The sequence below is a fragment of the Lolium rigidum genome, chromosome 7, assembly GCF_022539505.1.
Source record: "Lolium rigidum isolate FL_2022 chromosome 7, APGP_CSIRO_Lrig_0.1, whole genome shotgun sequence".
NCBI lineage: Eukaryota > Viridiplantae > Streptophyta > Magnoliopsida > Poales > Poaceae > Lolium > Lolium rigidum.
This window is the reverse complement of record NC_061514.1, coordinates 64,091,459-64,107,331: the sequence shown is the minus strand read 5'-3', so window position 1 is coordinate 64,107,331 and position 15,873 is coordinate 64,091,459.

Sequence of the window (15,873 nt, the reverse complement as noted above, 5' to 3'; positions counted from 1 at the left end):
ACTAAGCACCAGAGCCTTGCATATGATCTAGATGATCACTGCAAGCAGCAGCAGGTGCTGGGGTATGCAAGGGCATGCACCAGCACAGGCTTGAGTGCCACACAGGCCAAGGAAGAGCACCTGCCAGACACAAGCATGGAACAGCAGCCCTTCACCAAGTAACTGATGATCTTATGATCATCAGGGCTTGGCAGAGCATGCTAGAGCCAAGCCTAGCATCACACAGTACTTGTAGGACTTAAACAGCCACAGTAAGCAAGAGATGCTTCACAGATAATCAATTAATAACCTTATGATTGTATCCAGAAGCACATCAAATGCTTGATGAACCACTGGATCATAATACACCAGCCAAACATATAAATTCATCATTGCATAACACAGATAAGCCACAGTGATACTCAATTGAGCATAATCATAAAATTGAGCACAAGAATTAGTCACAGTAGCTCAGGCACTTGCAAATATGCAAGAACTATACACTATAATCAAGCCAAAACAATTGAAATGAACACACTTGAGGATCTGGCAAGATTATCAACAAGAACAAAGGCACAGGAATGGAATTAAGCCAGCAATACTAGCACAACAAGTGCTTAGGCTAGAAATTCTTGCACAGAGATATGGCAGGGCATCACACAGCAGTAGCACATGCATAGCGCAGCAACATAGCAAAGAAGAAGCAGGTACACATGGCGCTGCAGAAGAGCACAACAGCTCTTGTGCAGGCAAGCACAGCACAGTAGTGGAGCTAGCAGAGGAAGAAGGTCAGGCACAGGAGAGGAGCAGAAGAAAGGAGGCGCACATACCGGGGGTCGAGCAGGCGGGCGCAGCCATGGCGGCCACGGCGGCACACGCCGGAACGTGGCGGCGCCAGGCCAAGCCAGGCCATGGCAGCACCACGGACGAGCACGATGGCGCCATGGCATCTGGAGCGTCGGCGGCGACGAGATCGCCACGGCACTCCACGCCAGGAGACCAGAGGCGAAGGGGCGAGACGAGCAGGCGGCACATCACAAATCGCCACGGTGGATCTGAAGCGCCGTTGAAAGGCGGTTCAGATGCGCCATACCTCGCCGGCGGCGACGGCCGGAGATGGCCGGAACAATTCCGAGAAGACGGCGGCGACGCGAATCGCCAGAGAGGGGTTAGGGTTAGGGTTCGGACACGCGCGCGAGAGAGAGGGAGAGAGTGAGGTGGTCGGGCCGGACCAGGTGGGTCGGCCGACCTAACCCGTTGGGCCACCCTGACAGGTGGGGCCCAGGGGCAATTGTGACATTTCACAAATTCATAAAATGCTGAAACTTTGAAATTAAATAGAAAATAGATAAAAGCTCTAAAAAAATAATTAAAAATATGAAAATTGATCAGCATAAAATTCTCTATCTAAATAAAATATGAAAGGGAATTTTTGAAGACAATTAAGAATAAGTCTTAATTTTATGATTTAAATAATCACTTAAATCACACATAATATTTTTAATATTAAAAATAAGTCCATAAACATTATTGGACATTCAAAACACCTTGACAACATTTCAAGGTTATATTTTACCCTAAATCGAGTATCCCTAAATTGTTCTTAGTATTAACCTTCCACATAAAATAATAAAACACCGGAAAGGGGGGGAAACAATCCTAAAAACTGAATCATGCATAATTGCTTCTTTAACCATTGCCCTTATCGGACAATGATGCTATTTTTTTCAGAAACAGAGGACAAGGGTCAGTCCACACCATCCAACTGCAAAACTTTGCAGTGTTCAGGCAAGTTCATCGCTTGCTCATGTCATTTGAGTATTTCTATCAAATTACTTGCAAAGTACTATGTTTATCACTACTGCATAAAAAGCAAAACCACTATTTTCATAACTATGAATATGACTATGTGGTGGGCAATGGAACCATGGATTGTGTTGATATGGTGGAGGTTCCATTGCAAGGGTTTATATCCATCGTCCAGTGATTCTTGTGCCGTAAAACTCGTGTTCACCATAAGATCTGGAGTGGAGTAGCCAATTGTATTTCCACCTCTCGTACATCAACGGATGCGCTTACCGTAGACACTTGACCCAGGTTGGGCAAGCGGTGGGGTGGGGATCCCATTCTAATTCCCCACGGTAAGTGGTCTATGATGGGTTGCAGCTACGGCGAAGGAGTTTGGTTAACGAGTCCCAAACTATTGTCGTGGTCGGGGTCCATCCTTAAGTGGTGTAAGAGGACCGACGAGGACCCGTGGTCGGGGTATGCAACAAAGGGTGGGTGTGCGAGGTAGCGGAGGAATATGAACGGCTAGGACCTTATACCGGGCCTCACACCAAAGGAAGTGTGGACGGGAAAGCTGCCGGTTGGCACCAAGGTTAAGATCTCTTATGGGTAAAGAAACACACCTCTGCAGAGTGTAACGAATCGTGACCGGTCACTCCTTGTTCCGGGATTTGGAACGGCTGAACGCTCGTCGGAAAGGAACTCCATGAAGTTCTAGTAAACCGGTGAAGGCCGACGGACATAGTTCTTCCGAATAAAAACAACCTTTTGAAGAAATGGTTATCAAAACCTCGCATGGTATCGGACTTTCTGGTCCGGTACCGTAGTTAGTGCATTAAACACCTCTTTCCTAATATGAACTTGTTGAGTACGCTCGTACTCATACCACTCTTAAATCCCCTGCTTAGACTGTCTGAATCATCTGGAGGAGGACAACGACAACCCTGAAGGAGCCGACATCATCGGCTACGAAGAACCAGACCTCTCTGAAGGTGTTGAAGGAGTAGACTATCTGATAGTCTACGGAAACGGAGAGGGATCCGGAGGAGAACAATCTTAGACCCAGAAATAGTAGTAGTAATACCGAGCAGTCCGAACTTCTAGTATTTAACTGCTCGCGGGAATAAATGTATAACCTAGTAAGACTTCTATATTGTAAGCTAAGTTGGGTTCGCCTCGAACCCAGGAGTAACCCTCTCAGGACCCAAGAGGAGCTCCAGGATGATATGTATATATGGTTTGTAATAATGTATGAATGAGTTATGGACCTGCTATGTTCTGTTGTACTACTCTGAGGGATGTAATATTTGTGGATTGGTACTTCGCGAATGTTATATCAACGACTGGCATACTACAACATGCAAGTGGTATGCGGTGGTCACCACAGCTTGGTATCAGAGCAAAAGCTTTGACCTTAGGTTGGAACCTAGTAAATGGGACGAAAACGTTAGGAGTCAAATAGGATTGGTAAAGAATTCTCTAAAAATATGGTGTATATTCACTTGAGAATAAAACAATCATATGTTTTAGTGCGATAATTCTTTATTATCTCTATTATGATGCATTATTACTAATCTTATATTCTTTCTATTTCTACAGCCTACAATGGCAAGTTCACGCCCGGGACGTAATGTGAAAGTGAAGACGTCAAACTTGAGTGAATACGATGGAGGACTTGCGGACATTCTACGTGCCATGTTACTTGAATTTGGGTGCGATCCCCAAATTCAAGTGATGAAATATTGGTACTATGATGGACCAGTATTGGCAAAGTGTAGAGTAGGGCTACGACTTCCCGAATCTTTGGGAATGAGCGTAGTTATGCCAGCAGGAGAAGCCAGAACCATCAACACAGCCTACCATATAGCTGTTATGAGAGCCATAACCGACATCCGGGAGCATAAGACGAAAGAGCTTATGGGTTCCGAATTCACCCACATTCCTCACATGGAGGAAGAGGATGATCCCATGCTGAACCATTTTAAATACGCCAAACGCAAACCAGTTGAAGCGGCAAAATACATGGACAATAGCCGTAACTTACTATCATTGTTATTTCAGTTGAACCGTCATTTGACGGGAGCAATTGATACAATGCTAGAAGAGTTCACCGAGCCCAAGGAGGAGACAAAAGGAAAGGAACCCATGGAGGGAGTGGTGCATACACCAGTTTACTCAGCCGGTGATTACATTAGCATTGACCATCCAGAGCAAGCAAACCACACCTATTACTCCTAGGTATTTTCCTAATAACTCCTATGGAGGTTATGAAGGTGGCGAGGAATCCGGAAACCATCGGCGTTCCGTGACTCCTATAGAAAACTCAACAAAGTTGGCGTTGGGGGTCGATACTCGGAAACCCTAGTGATTCGGTTAGGTATAATCCTGAGATGAATGATGATGCCACAACCCAGTTTCAGGACGATCAGTATAATAGAGGAGATATTGAGGGGTATCCGATGCTGATTGAGTCTGATACCGAAGGTGGGAATACCTTTGGCGGAGTCACAGGGGAGTACACCCGATGGGTGGACTATGATGCACTGAATGACCAGTTCATGAACACAGATTTTGCCCTCGGAACATCATCCGATTCCGACTACAAGCCTACGGGAAGACCCTATGTTCCGGATTCCGTCAGGAGGACTTCACGTTCGACCGGATGGAAGCCTCGGGATGTACCGGGAGTGAAGCACGACTAGAGACCACCATGGGAGGCGAGACTACAATACAGTTGTACCACATGTATTGTAGTATGTAATATTTGTATAAATTTGTACATATACTTTAATAAGTGAGTTTGCATACTCACATCGCTACTGAGTATTGTAATAAGACCACTTATGTATGTATATACAGGGTATATGCTTTGTATGATTTGCATTTGCTTCTTGATTTCCATTGCGTGACTAGTTCTGTGCACAAAGTTGAGCTCAGAAAACTTGCGCATCGAGTAACTATGAGTACCACTTTGTGTTGCAGAACTAGGGGGATATGTCGGGAGCGCCGAGTGAGGAGAGTGAAGAGCAGCGCATCGAGCGCGAGGCCAGACAGAAGGCTGAAGCCGATGAAGCAGCCAGGACCCAGTTTCCACCACCACCACCCATGACGCAGCAGAACTTTGTCCAGTACATGCAGATGATGGAAGAAAGACAGCGTGTGACGCTGGAACAGCAGAATAGATTCTTCCAGGAACTGCTGCAACAGAAAAGAGTTGAGAGACATGAGAATCAGGGAGTCACTTTGGCAGACTTCCAGAACACCAAGCCAATATCTTTTGCATATGCGCCCGAGCCGATGGACGCGGAAGACTGGCTTATGGACACAGAGCGAAAGCTCAATACTGTTGGTTGCAACGACCAGGAGAAGGTCCGTTATGCTACACACTTGTTGTGTGGACCTGCCGCATCATGGTGGGACAATATAGTAGCCGTTTATCCGGCTGAGAAGGTATTTACCTGGGAAGAGTTCAAAAGGAAGTTCAGGGAATCCAATGTCCCTGAAAGCATTGTGGAGTTGAAGCGTCGTGAATTTGAGAGTCTTGAGCAGAAAGACAATGCTATTCTAACATATGTCAGGGAATTCTCAAAGTTGTCTCGGTATGCCGTTGAGGAGGTTAATACCGAGGACAAAAAGAAGAAGAGGTTCTTGCGGGGATTAAGTCCCCAGTTTAAAGTGCAGCTCAGAATGATGAGAGCAACAGAGTTCCAGGAATTGGTGGATGCAGCCATCACCCTGGAAGATGACTTCAAGCAACAGCAGGAGGAGAAGAGGAAGAAGGCCAAATATGAGCCTAAGAGGTATATTATCAACAAGCCTAGTACTGGCTTGAGTTTCAAACCAAGGTACAACAACAACAACAACAACAGGAGGAATCAAGGGTTCCAAGCGGCAAACCAGATCATTTGCCATAGCTGTGGATTTAAAGGACATGTCGCTAAGGATTGCAAGAAACCCAAGATAATATGCTTTGGGTGTCGTCAGGAGGGGCATATGCTGAAAGACTGCCCCAAGAGAAGAAATGACGGAGGAGGTCAGTCAGGAGGAGGAGGAAGCCGAGGAGGAAACACCGGAGGGGGTTGGAAGAACAAGAAACCCTTCGGCAAGCTAAACTGCACCAGCTTGGAGGAGGTGGTTAACTCCGATCAAGCAGTGATAGGTACGCTCCAGATACTCACCCATCCTGGCAAAGTACTTTTTGATACTGGTGCAACTACATCATTCATTTCCCAGCAATTCATCATCAAACATGGGATTAGATGCAATAAGTTAGATAAACCAATAACCATACTTTCTGCGGGGGGCACGATATTAGTCACCCATACTAAACCTGGACAAGTCATTATGATCAATAAGTGTGCGTTCGACGCAGACCTGTTCATTTTACCTATGAAGGACATTGATGTCATTCTTGGTATGAACTGGTTAGAGGAAAATGGCGCACTTATAGATTGTACCCATAAGACAGTATCTTTGAAAAGCCCAGGTGGAGATAGAATCATCTACCAAGGAGATAAGCATACCCAGATTGAAGTGGAGTTGAAGTTGAACAGTATGAAGGAGGTGAAACTGGAGGACATTCCAGTTGTCAACGAATTCCAAGATGTATTTCCTAAGGAATTACCTGGAATGCCACCAGATAGGGAGATAGAGTTCACTATCGACCTAATTCCAGGAACAGCTCCGATATCTAAAGCACCATACAAAATGGGGCCTAAAGAGTTGAAAGAACTCAAGGAACAATTGGATGACCTGGAACAGAAAGGATTCATACAGGAGAGTATCTCACCATGGGGATCACCTGTGATTTTCGTGGATAAAAGAGATGGAGGTCGACGGATGTGCGGAGACTACAGGAATCGAACAATGTTACAATCAAGAACAAGTATCCACTTCCTAGAATCCAAGATCTTTTTGATCAAGTTAGAGGCGCGGGAGTCTTTTCCAAGATTGATCTAAGATCCGGTTATCACCAGATAAAGATCAAGAAGGAAGACGTTCCGAAAACAGCCTTTGTCTCGAGGTACGGACATCATGAGTATCTCGTAGTACCTTTTGGACTAACCAATGCCCCAGCAATATTCATGAATCTCATGAATAAGATCTTCATGCCATGCTTAGACAAGTTTGTCATCGTATTTATCGATGATATCTTGATCTATTCCAAGGACAAAGCTGAACATGTGGAACACCTTAGGATAGTGTTGCAAACACTAAGGGAACACCAACTGTACGCCAAGTTCAGTAAATGTGAGTTTTGGCTTGATCAAGTAGAATTTCTTGGTCATGTCATTAGTAAAGATGGGATAGCCGTTAACCCTAGTAAAGTAGCATCAGTTTTGGACTGGGAAGCACCCAAGAACGTCAAGGAAATCCGTGGATTCTTGGAAATGGCAGGATACTATAGGAGATTCATTGAAGGATTCTCCAAGATAGCAGGACCAATGACCAAGTTGTTAAGGAAGAACACACCATTCTTGTGGTCTGATGAGTGTGAGAAGAGTTTTCAAACTTTGAAAGAAAAACTCACCACAGCACCGGTGTTGGCAGTTCCGGAAGATGGCAAGGATTACACCGTGTACTGCGATGCATCCAAACATGGATTGGGATGTGTACTCATGCAAGACCGGAAAGTAATATCATATGGATCAAGGCAACTCAGACCTCATGAAGTGAATTATCCAACTCATGATTTAGAGTTAGCAGCAGTTGTTTTTGCCCTTAAGACTTGGAGACATTTTCTCTATGGAGCCAAGTGTGAGCTCTATACTGATCATAAGAGTCTCAAGTATTTCTTCACTCAAAAGGAACTCAATATGAGGCAGAAAAGATGGCTTGAATTGATCAAGGACTATGATTTGACTATCAATTATACTCCAGGAAAGGCTAATGTTGTAGCAGATGCCTTGAGCAGGAAGAGTACTGGCGGAATAGAACCAGAAATTTCACCGGAGTTGAAGAAGGAAATGAGCCAAGCTCAAATACAACTTTGGGAGAAATAAGCTCACGAAGTACTATCAGCTTTGCAAGTAGCCGATGAAATGAATGTCAACCTCAAGAATGAGATAATCATGGGTCAATTAGATGATCCATTCATCATAGAGGAGATGAGGAGGATTGATGAAGGAAGACCATCAGAATTTCACCGTGGAGAGATGGGATCATTATGGTTCCAGAAGAGGATTTGTGTTCCGGATATTGCTGAGATCAAGGAAGTAATACTCCGGGAAGCCCATCAAACACCATACTCTATTCATCCGGGAAGTACAAAGATGTACATGGATCTAAAGGAGCTATTCTGGTGGAACAACATGAAGAGAGAAATAGCACAAGATGTGGCGGAATGCCATACATGCCAAAGAGTGAAGGCCGAACACCGCAGTCCGGCAGGAAAGTTACAACCTTTACCCATTCCAGAATGGAAATGGGAGGAGATAGGAATGGATTTCATCACCGGACTACCCATGACCAATAAAAAGAAGGACATGATATGGGTAATCGTGGACCGGTTGACGAAAATGTAGGATAACATTGCATAGAAAACAAAAATTTTCCTATCGCGAACACGCAATCCAAGCCAAGATGCAATCTAGAAGATGGTAGCAACGAGGGGATGATCAAGACTAACCCTTGAAGAGATTCCAAAGCCTATAAGAGTAGGCTCTTATTGCTGCGGTAGACGATCACTTGCCGCTTGCAAAAGCGCGTAGAAGATCTTGATCACGATCGCTTCCGGCGCCACGAACGGGCAGCACCTCCGTACTCGGTCACACGTTCGGTTGTTGATGAAGACGACGTCCACCTCCCCGTTCCAGCGGGCAGCGGAAGTAGTAGCTCCTCTTGAATCCGACAACACGACGGCGTGGTGTCGGTGGCGGTGGAGAAATCCGGCGGAGCTTCGCTTAAGCGTGCGGGATGTGGTGGAGGAGAGAGACCGCTAGGGTTTGGGGAGAGAGGGGAGTTGGGCGCCGGCCCTCTAAGGGGTGCGGCCAAGGCTGAGCCAAAGAGTGGCTGCCCCCCTCCCTCTCCTCCTCATTATATAGGTGGAAGCACCAAGAGTTCTAGTCCAAGTCTTCGAATAAGACCCCAACACTAAAACCTCCCATATGTGGGAAAACCTACCCAAGGTGGGAATCCCACTTGGGGTGGGATTCCCCTTTCCATGAGGGGTTTGGCCGGCCACCCTAGGGGAGTCCACCATGGACTCCTCCCTTTAGGGTTGGCTGGTCATGCAAGGTGGAGTCCCTCCGGGACTCTACTTTCCATGGTGATTTCTTCCGGACTTTTCTAGAACCTTCTAGAACCTGCCATAAATGCACCGGATCATTTCCAAACTTGGAATATGACTTCCTATATATGAATCTTATTCTCCGGACCATTCGGAACTTCTCGTGATGTCCGGGATCTCATCCGGGACTCCGAACAAATATTCGAACTCCATTCCATATTCAAGTACTACCATTTCAACATCCAACTTTAAGTGTGTCACCCTACGGTTCGTGAACTATGTGGACATGGTTGAGTACTCACTCCGACCAATAACCAATAGCGGGATCTGGAGATCCATAATGGCTCCCACATATTCAACGATGACTTTAGTGATCGAATGAACCATTCACATACGATACCAATTCCCTTTGTCTCGCGATATTTTACTTGTCCGAGGTTTGATCTTCGGTATCACTCTATACCTTGTTCAACCTCGTCTCTCGACAAGTACTCTTTACTCGTACCGTGGTATGTGGTCTCTTATGAACTTATTCATATGCTTGCAAGACATTAGACGACATTCCACCGAGAGGGCCCAGAGTATATCTATCCGTCATCGGGATGGACAAATCCCATCGTTGATCCATATGCCTCAACTCATACTTTCCGGATACTTAATCCCACCTTTATAGCCACCCATTTACGCAGTGGTGTTTGGTGTAATCAAAGTACCTTTCCGGTATAAGTGATTTACATGATCTCATGGTCATAAGGACTAGGTAACTATGTATCGAAAGCTTATAGCAAATAACTTAATGACGAGATCTTATGCTACGCTTAATTGGGTGTGTCCATTACATCATTCATACAATGACATAACCTTGTTATTAATAACATCCAATGTTCATGATTATGAAACTAATCATCCATTAATCAACAAGCTAGTTTAAGAGGCATACTAGGGACTTCTTGTTTGTCTACATATCACACATGTACTAATGTTTCGGTTAATACAATTATAGCATGATATATAAACATTTATCATAAACACAAAGATATAAATAATAACCACTTTATTATTGCCTCTAGGGCATATCTCCTTCAGTCTCCCACTTGCACTAGAGTCAATAATCTAGTTTACATTTGTAAAGATATAACACCTTGGCCTTCTGGTGCTTAATCATGTTTTGCTCACGGGAGAGGTTTTAGTCAACGGATCTGACATGCTCAGAACCGTATGTATTTTGTAATTCATTTGCGTCTTAACGCATCACTCATTTCCAAATGAGTCGGCCTTAAATATGTTTGGTCTTCTGGTGGAACCTTAATTCCGCGGTCTGAAATATGTCACTAATATTGTCACATACAATATAGCTTCAAAGTTCTGACTCTGTCGGAACTGCACCAAGTTCTCAAAGAATCTCTTGACTTTAACATCCTTTGTCATTGTCAAAACAATGACATACTCTGCCTTCTTTTGTAGAATCCGTCACAATATTTAGAACTCTTCTAAATCTAGCATAGACAACTTCTAGCTCATTGTGCTACCTTTTAAACAACACTTAGTCTAATTTGAGATTGAAATTATATTTTATATGTGACAAAACCAATATCGGTGTAACACCTTACAGTGATTTGTTTTGTCATTTCCTCATACAAAAATATATATATATCCTTAGTTCTTCTAAAGTACTCAAGGATATTCTTACTGTCTGTCCAATGATCATCACATGAATCATTCTGGCATATGCTCCTAACCTTTTAGAGCACAGGACATCTGATTTTGTACATATTATTTGTGATCCAAAATCACTCAAGTGTTTTTACTCATCGAGTGTCAAATACACTCAAGTCTTGTTAAACCTTTGTATGCAAAGAACACCTTCTTAATATTTCTATATTGAACTACTTCAATATCCATTTTATGTACTTTGACTTAAACTTATTATGTGTTTTAATCTATCTTCATAGATCTTGACACTAAATATGTTTCTGTCCATATCCTTTCATTGAAGCTAATTCTCAATGAAACCTTTTAATCAATTATATAATTACAATATTTATAACCAACTATATGTCACCTACATAAAGTATTATAAATATGTCTCAGCGCTCCCACTTAATTTCTTGCAAATACAAGCCTCTTCATCGTCTCTTGATGAAATCAAAAACTCTTTGACTATTTCATCTGGTGAAGATTCCAACTCCGCGATACTCACTTCATCCAATTGAAGTTTGTATACCTATCTAGTATTCTACTGGACAGTGCAAAACTCTTGGTTGTATTTTGTATACACCTTTAATACATACTTCGATAAGTAATGTATTTTGCCATCCTACTAGCATATCTCATAAAAGAAATATGTAGTGATTACTAGAATAATCCACATAGACTATAAGCATTGCTACGGAAGATCTAATCTTATCGTAGTCAACTCTTTGAACTTTGTCGTAAACAATTTTTCGACAAGTCGAGCTTCTTTAAGGATATTCCATCCAAGTCCATCAATTTTATAGATCCATTTACTTTCAAAAAGTATTTATCTATTTTGGATTTAATGGCATATAGCCATTTTAACGGAGTCAGGGCCCATCATAACTTCTTTGTTTGTAGTTGGTTTATCATTGTTCAAAATCAATCCTTTGTTCACAAATCATTTATTTGATCACAAAGTAAACCATACCTACAAGATTCAATATGTATTTCGATCTCCATGGCTAAAACACTTTGTAGTCATGGGAGCCATGATCGTCGTGGCCGCTTCCGAAACAAATTCCGATGCTGCGCTACTCTGATCATTATGCTCAGGTTCATAAACTTTATCAAATTATATTGTCCTCCCACTCAAATACTTCACTAGAAACAATTTCTCGGAAATAAGAAACATTGACAAACACTTTTGTCTTTGTCTCCATAGTGGAAAGAATTCCCAATTAATTCTTTGGGATAACCAACAAAGACATACATCCGATTTTGGTTGTAAACTTTATTTACCTTATGCTATGCATACCAAAATTTAAGAAATAACTATTAGGTTTCATACCCATGCCATAACTCGTATGGTGTCATTTCAACGGATCATGATGATGCTCTATTAAGTGTAAAAGCGGTAGTCTCTAAAGCATAATCCACAAAAATATAATGGCATCAATATTTTATCTCATCATTGATCCAACAAGGTTTGGATTCATCTCTCGGATACTCCATCATCATTATGATACTCCAAGAAACGTGAGTTGTAGAACAATTTCATAACTCTCTTAGATGTTCGCTAAAACTCGTAATTCAAATATTTCTACTATGATCCAATCATAGATATTTGACTTTTCTATTACGATGATTTCTACCTCATGCTGAAATTTATTTGAATCCATTCAAATGTTTCAAACTTCTTCCTTATTGAATATATCCACATATATATACTCAATTCATTGTTGGAAGTTTTTATGAAGTAGAAGAATCTCCCGCACACAACTATGCCCAGTGAAACACATATATCATCATGTATGTTTCCACTAAGTTAGTTGCCCGTTCAACTCATGGCCTATGAACAGTATTTTAGTCATTCTTTTTAGAAAAGATTTGCAAGCGTCAAATGATTCAAAAATCAAGTGACTCCAAAAATCCATTTACATGGAGTTCCTTCATGCGTTCCTTTCTAACATGACCTAAATGGCGGTTCCACAAATGAGTGGAATTCAAATCACTTGCCTTATGGCATTTTAGCGTCAGTGTTATGTATGTGTGTTTCACCATTAAGATTTATAATAACTTATCCATCGTTCATGGAGTAATGTCATAATTTGAACAACTCATTGTTTTCATTTGACCAGAGCAAAATAACAATTATTAAGTTCTTTATTATAAATTCTAAGGGCTAGATAGAATGCCAACGATGAACATAATAACACTTTATTTTTGTTCCATACGTGCATACCTATCATATTCCTTGTTAGTCACTTAGGCCATTGTACTCTTGTATTGCGTTGTTTTGTATGACACTTCATACCAACCAATGTGGTACAAATACCCAAGAATTTTATTGTGTGACCAAATGAGGAATACATCCATAACATGTATATCATTTATATACACCTGAGCTAGACTTTCTAGTCTTTTCTTTCTTTCTTTCGCCAATAATCTTTTGTAGTTTCTCTTTTAGCTTTCCTCATTATTCAGAAAAACACTTCAATATCAATAACTTCTAGGTTTGTTGATCAAATACCAATAACCTTGAGGTTCTTTGAAGTTGATCATCATATGACAAGTGTTCCGGATTTCACTATTAGTAACCTTTTAATATGATGAACAATTTCACTCATAATTTTATCCATCATATCATGACGACTTTTTGAGACCATGTCTGTACATGCTAGGCTCATAAAGTTTAACCTTAGTATTCGCGTGTGCAAATCTGGCTTGCACCCATTGTAAGCACACGTAGAATCTATAACACCCGATCATCACGTGATGCTTCGATACGACGAGTCTTAGCAACGGTGCATACTAAGGATGATAACTTCATGAATATGCGAATATCGTTAGTGCTCCAATAGTTGGAGGATTGTGACGCCCGGCGTCTTCAACCTTCATACATTCCCATAAAACTTATGAGTTTATGTAGTCTCACCAAATTATATTCTATCATCTTGCAATAAGGTCTTAGATATCACATATATCTCATACCTTGATTATTTCTGAAAACTAAATTTTCAGCTCCTTACTTTTCAAACAGATTTGAACTTCAAGTTTCACGGAGACAAGATAACTTTAGGTACTAATTGAAACCATAGCTCTCTGAATCAACAAAGTGAGTTTCACTAAAAATTTGCAATAGGACTTAATCAATTCTTGATTCTTTAACAATACGGTACTAATCCGTAAAGTTTCTTATCAGATTTTAACAAGATTTCTATCTCAATAACAAGACTAGCGCATAGTAGTAAACGGATGCCAATACTACAAAATTAATTCAAAATACTACTCGTACTATGTTTATGATAAATTGAGTTCAAAATTTTAATTCAATATAATTAAAACACTAGGTGAACTCCCACTCAAAACAATATCCCTCGCATTGTCTTAGTGATCACACGAACCAAATCTACCGCACCTAAACCCGATCATCACGAGAAAAAGTGTGATTTCAATGGCGAACACTCAAAGTGTTCATCATATCAATCATATGATTCATGCTCTACCTTTCGGTATCACGTGTTCCGAGACCATGTCTGTACATGCTAGGCTCGTCAAGGCCACCTTAGTATCCGCATGTGCAAAACTGTCTTGCACCCGTTGTATGTACTTATTGAATCTATCACACCCGATCATCACGAGATGCTTCGAAACGACAAGACTTGATAACGGTGCTACTAAGGATGAACACTTTATTATCTTGAGATTTTAGTGAGGGATCATCTTATAATGCTACCGTCGCGATCTAAGCAAAATAAGATGCATAAAAGGATTAACATCACATGCAATTCATATGTGATATGATATGGCCCTTTTGTCTTTGCGCCTTTGATCTTCATCTCCAAAGCACGGACATGATCTCCATCATCTACGGGCATGATCTCCATCATCGTCGGCGAAGCACCAAGGTCAATGGCGCCGTCTTCATGATCGTCCTCCATGTAGCAACTATTACAACTACTTTGAAATACTACTCAACATGAAATTTAAAGACAACCATAAGGCTCCCGCCGGTTGCCACAATACAATAATGATCATCTCATACATAGTCATCATCACATTATGGCCATATCACATCACCAAACCCCGCAAAAACAAGTTAGACGTTCTCTAATTTGGTTTGCATATTTTACGTGGTTTAGGGTTTTCGAGCAAGATCCAATCTACCTACGAACATCAACCACAACGGTGATACTAGTGTTGTCAATAGAAGAGTAAATTGAATCTTCACTATAGTAGGAGAGACAGACACCCGCAAAGCCACTTATGCAATACAAGTTGCATGTCAAGCGTGGAGCAAATCTCATGAACGCGGTCATGTAAAGTTAGCCCGAGCCGCTTCATCCCACTATGCCACAAAGATGCAAAGTACTCAACTAAAGATAACAAGAGCATCAACGCCCACAAAACATTGTGTTCTACTCGTGCAACCATCTATGCATAGACACGGCTCTGATACCACTGTAGGATAACATTGCATAGAAAACAAAAATTTTCCTATCGCGAACACGCAATCCAAGCCAAGATGCAATCTAGAAGATGGTAGCAACGAGGGGATGATCAAGACTAACCCTTGAAGAGATTCCAAAGCCTATAAGAGTAGGCTCTTATTGCTGCGGTAGACGATCACTTGCCGCTTGCAAAAGCGCGTAGAAGATCTTGATCACGATCGCTTCCGGCGCCACGAACGGGCAGCACCTCCGTACTCGGTCACACGTTCGGTTGTTGATGAAGACGACGTCCACCTCCCCGTTCCAGCGGGCAGCGGAAGTAGTAGCTCCTCTTGAATCCGACAAAGCACGACGGCGTGGTGTCGGTGGCGGTGGAGAAATCCGGCGGAGCTTCGCTTAAGCGTGCGGGATGTGGTGGAGGAGAGAGACCGCTAGGGTTTGGGGAGAGAGGGGAGTTGGGCGCCGGCCCTCTAAGGGGTGCGGCCAAGGCTGAGCCAAAGAGTGGCTGCCCCCCTCCCTCTCCTCCTCATTATATAGGTGGAAGCACCAAGAGTTCTAGTCCAAGTCTTCGAATAAGACCCCAACACTAAAACCTCCCATATGTGGGAAAACCTACTCAAGGTGGGAATCCCACTTGGGGTGGGATTCCCCCTTTCCATGAGGGGGTTTGGCCGGCCACCCTAGGGGAGTCCACCATGGACTCCTCCCCTTTAGGGTTGGCTGGTCATGCAAGGTGGAGTCCCTCCGGGA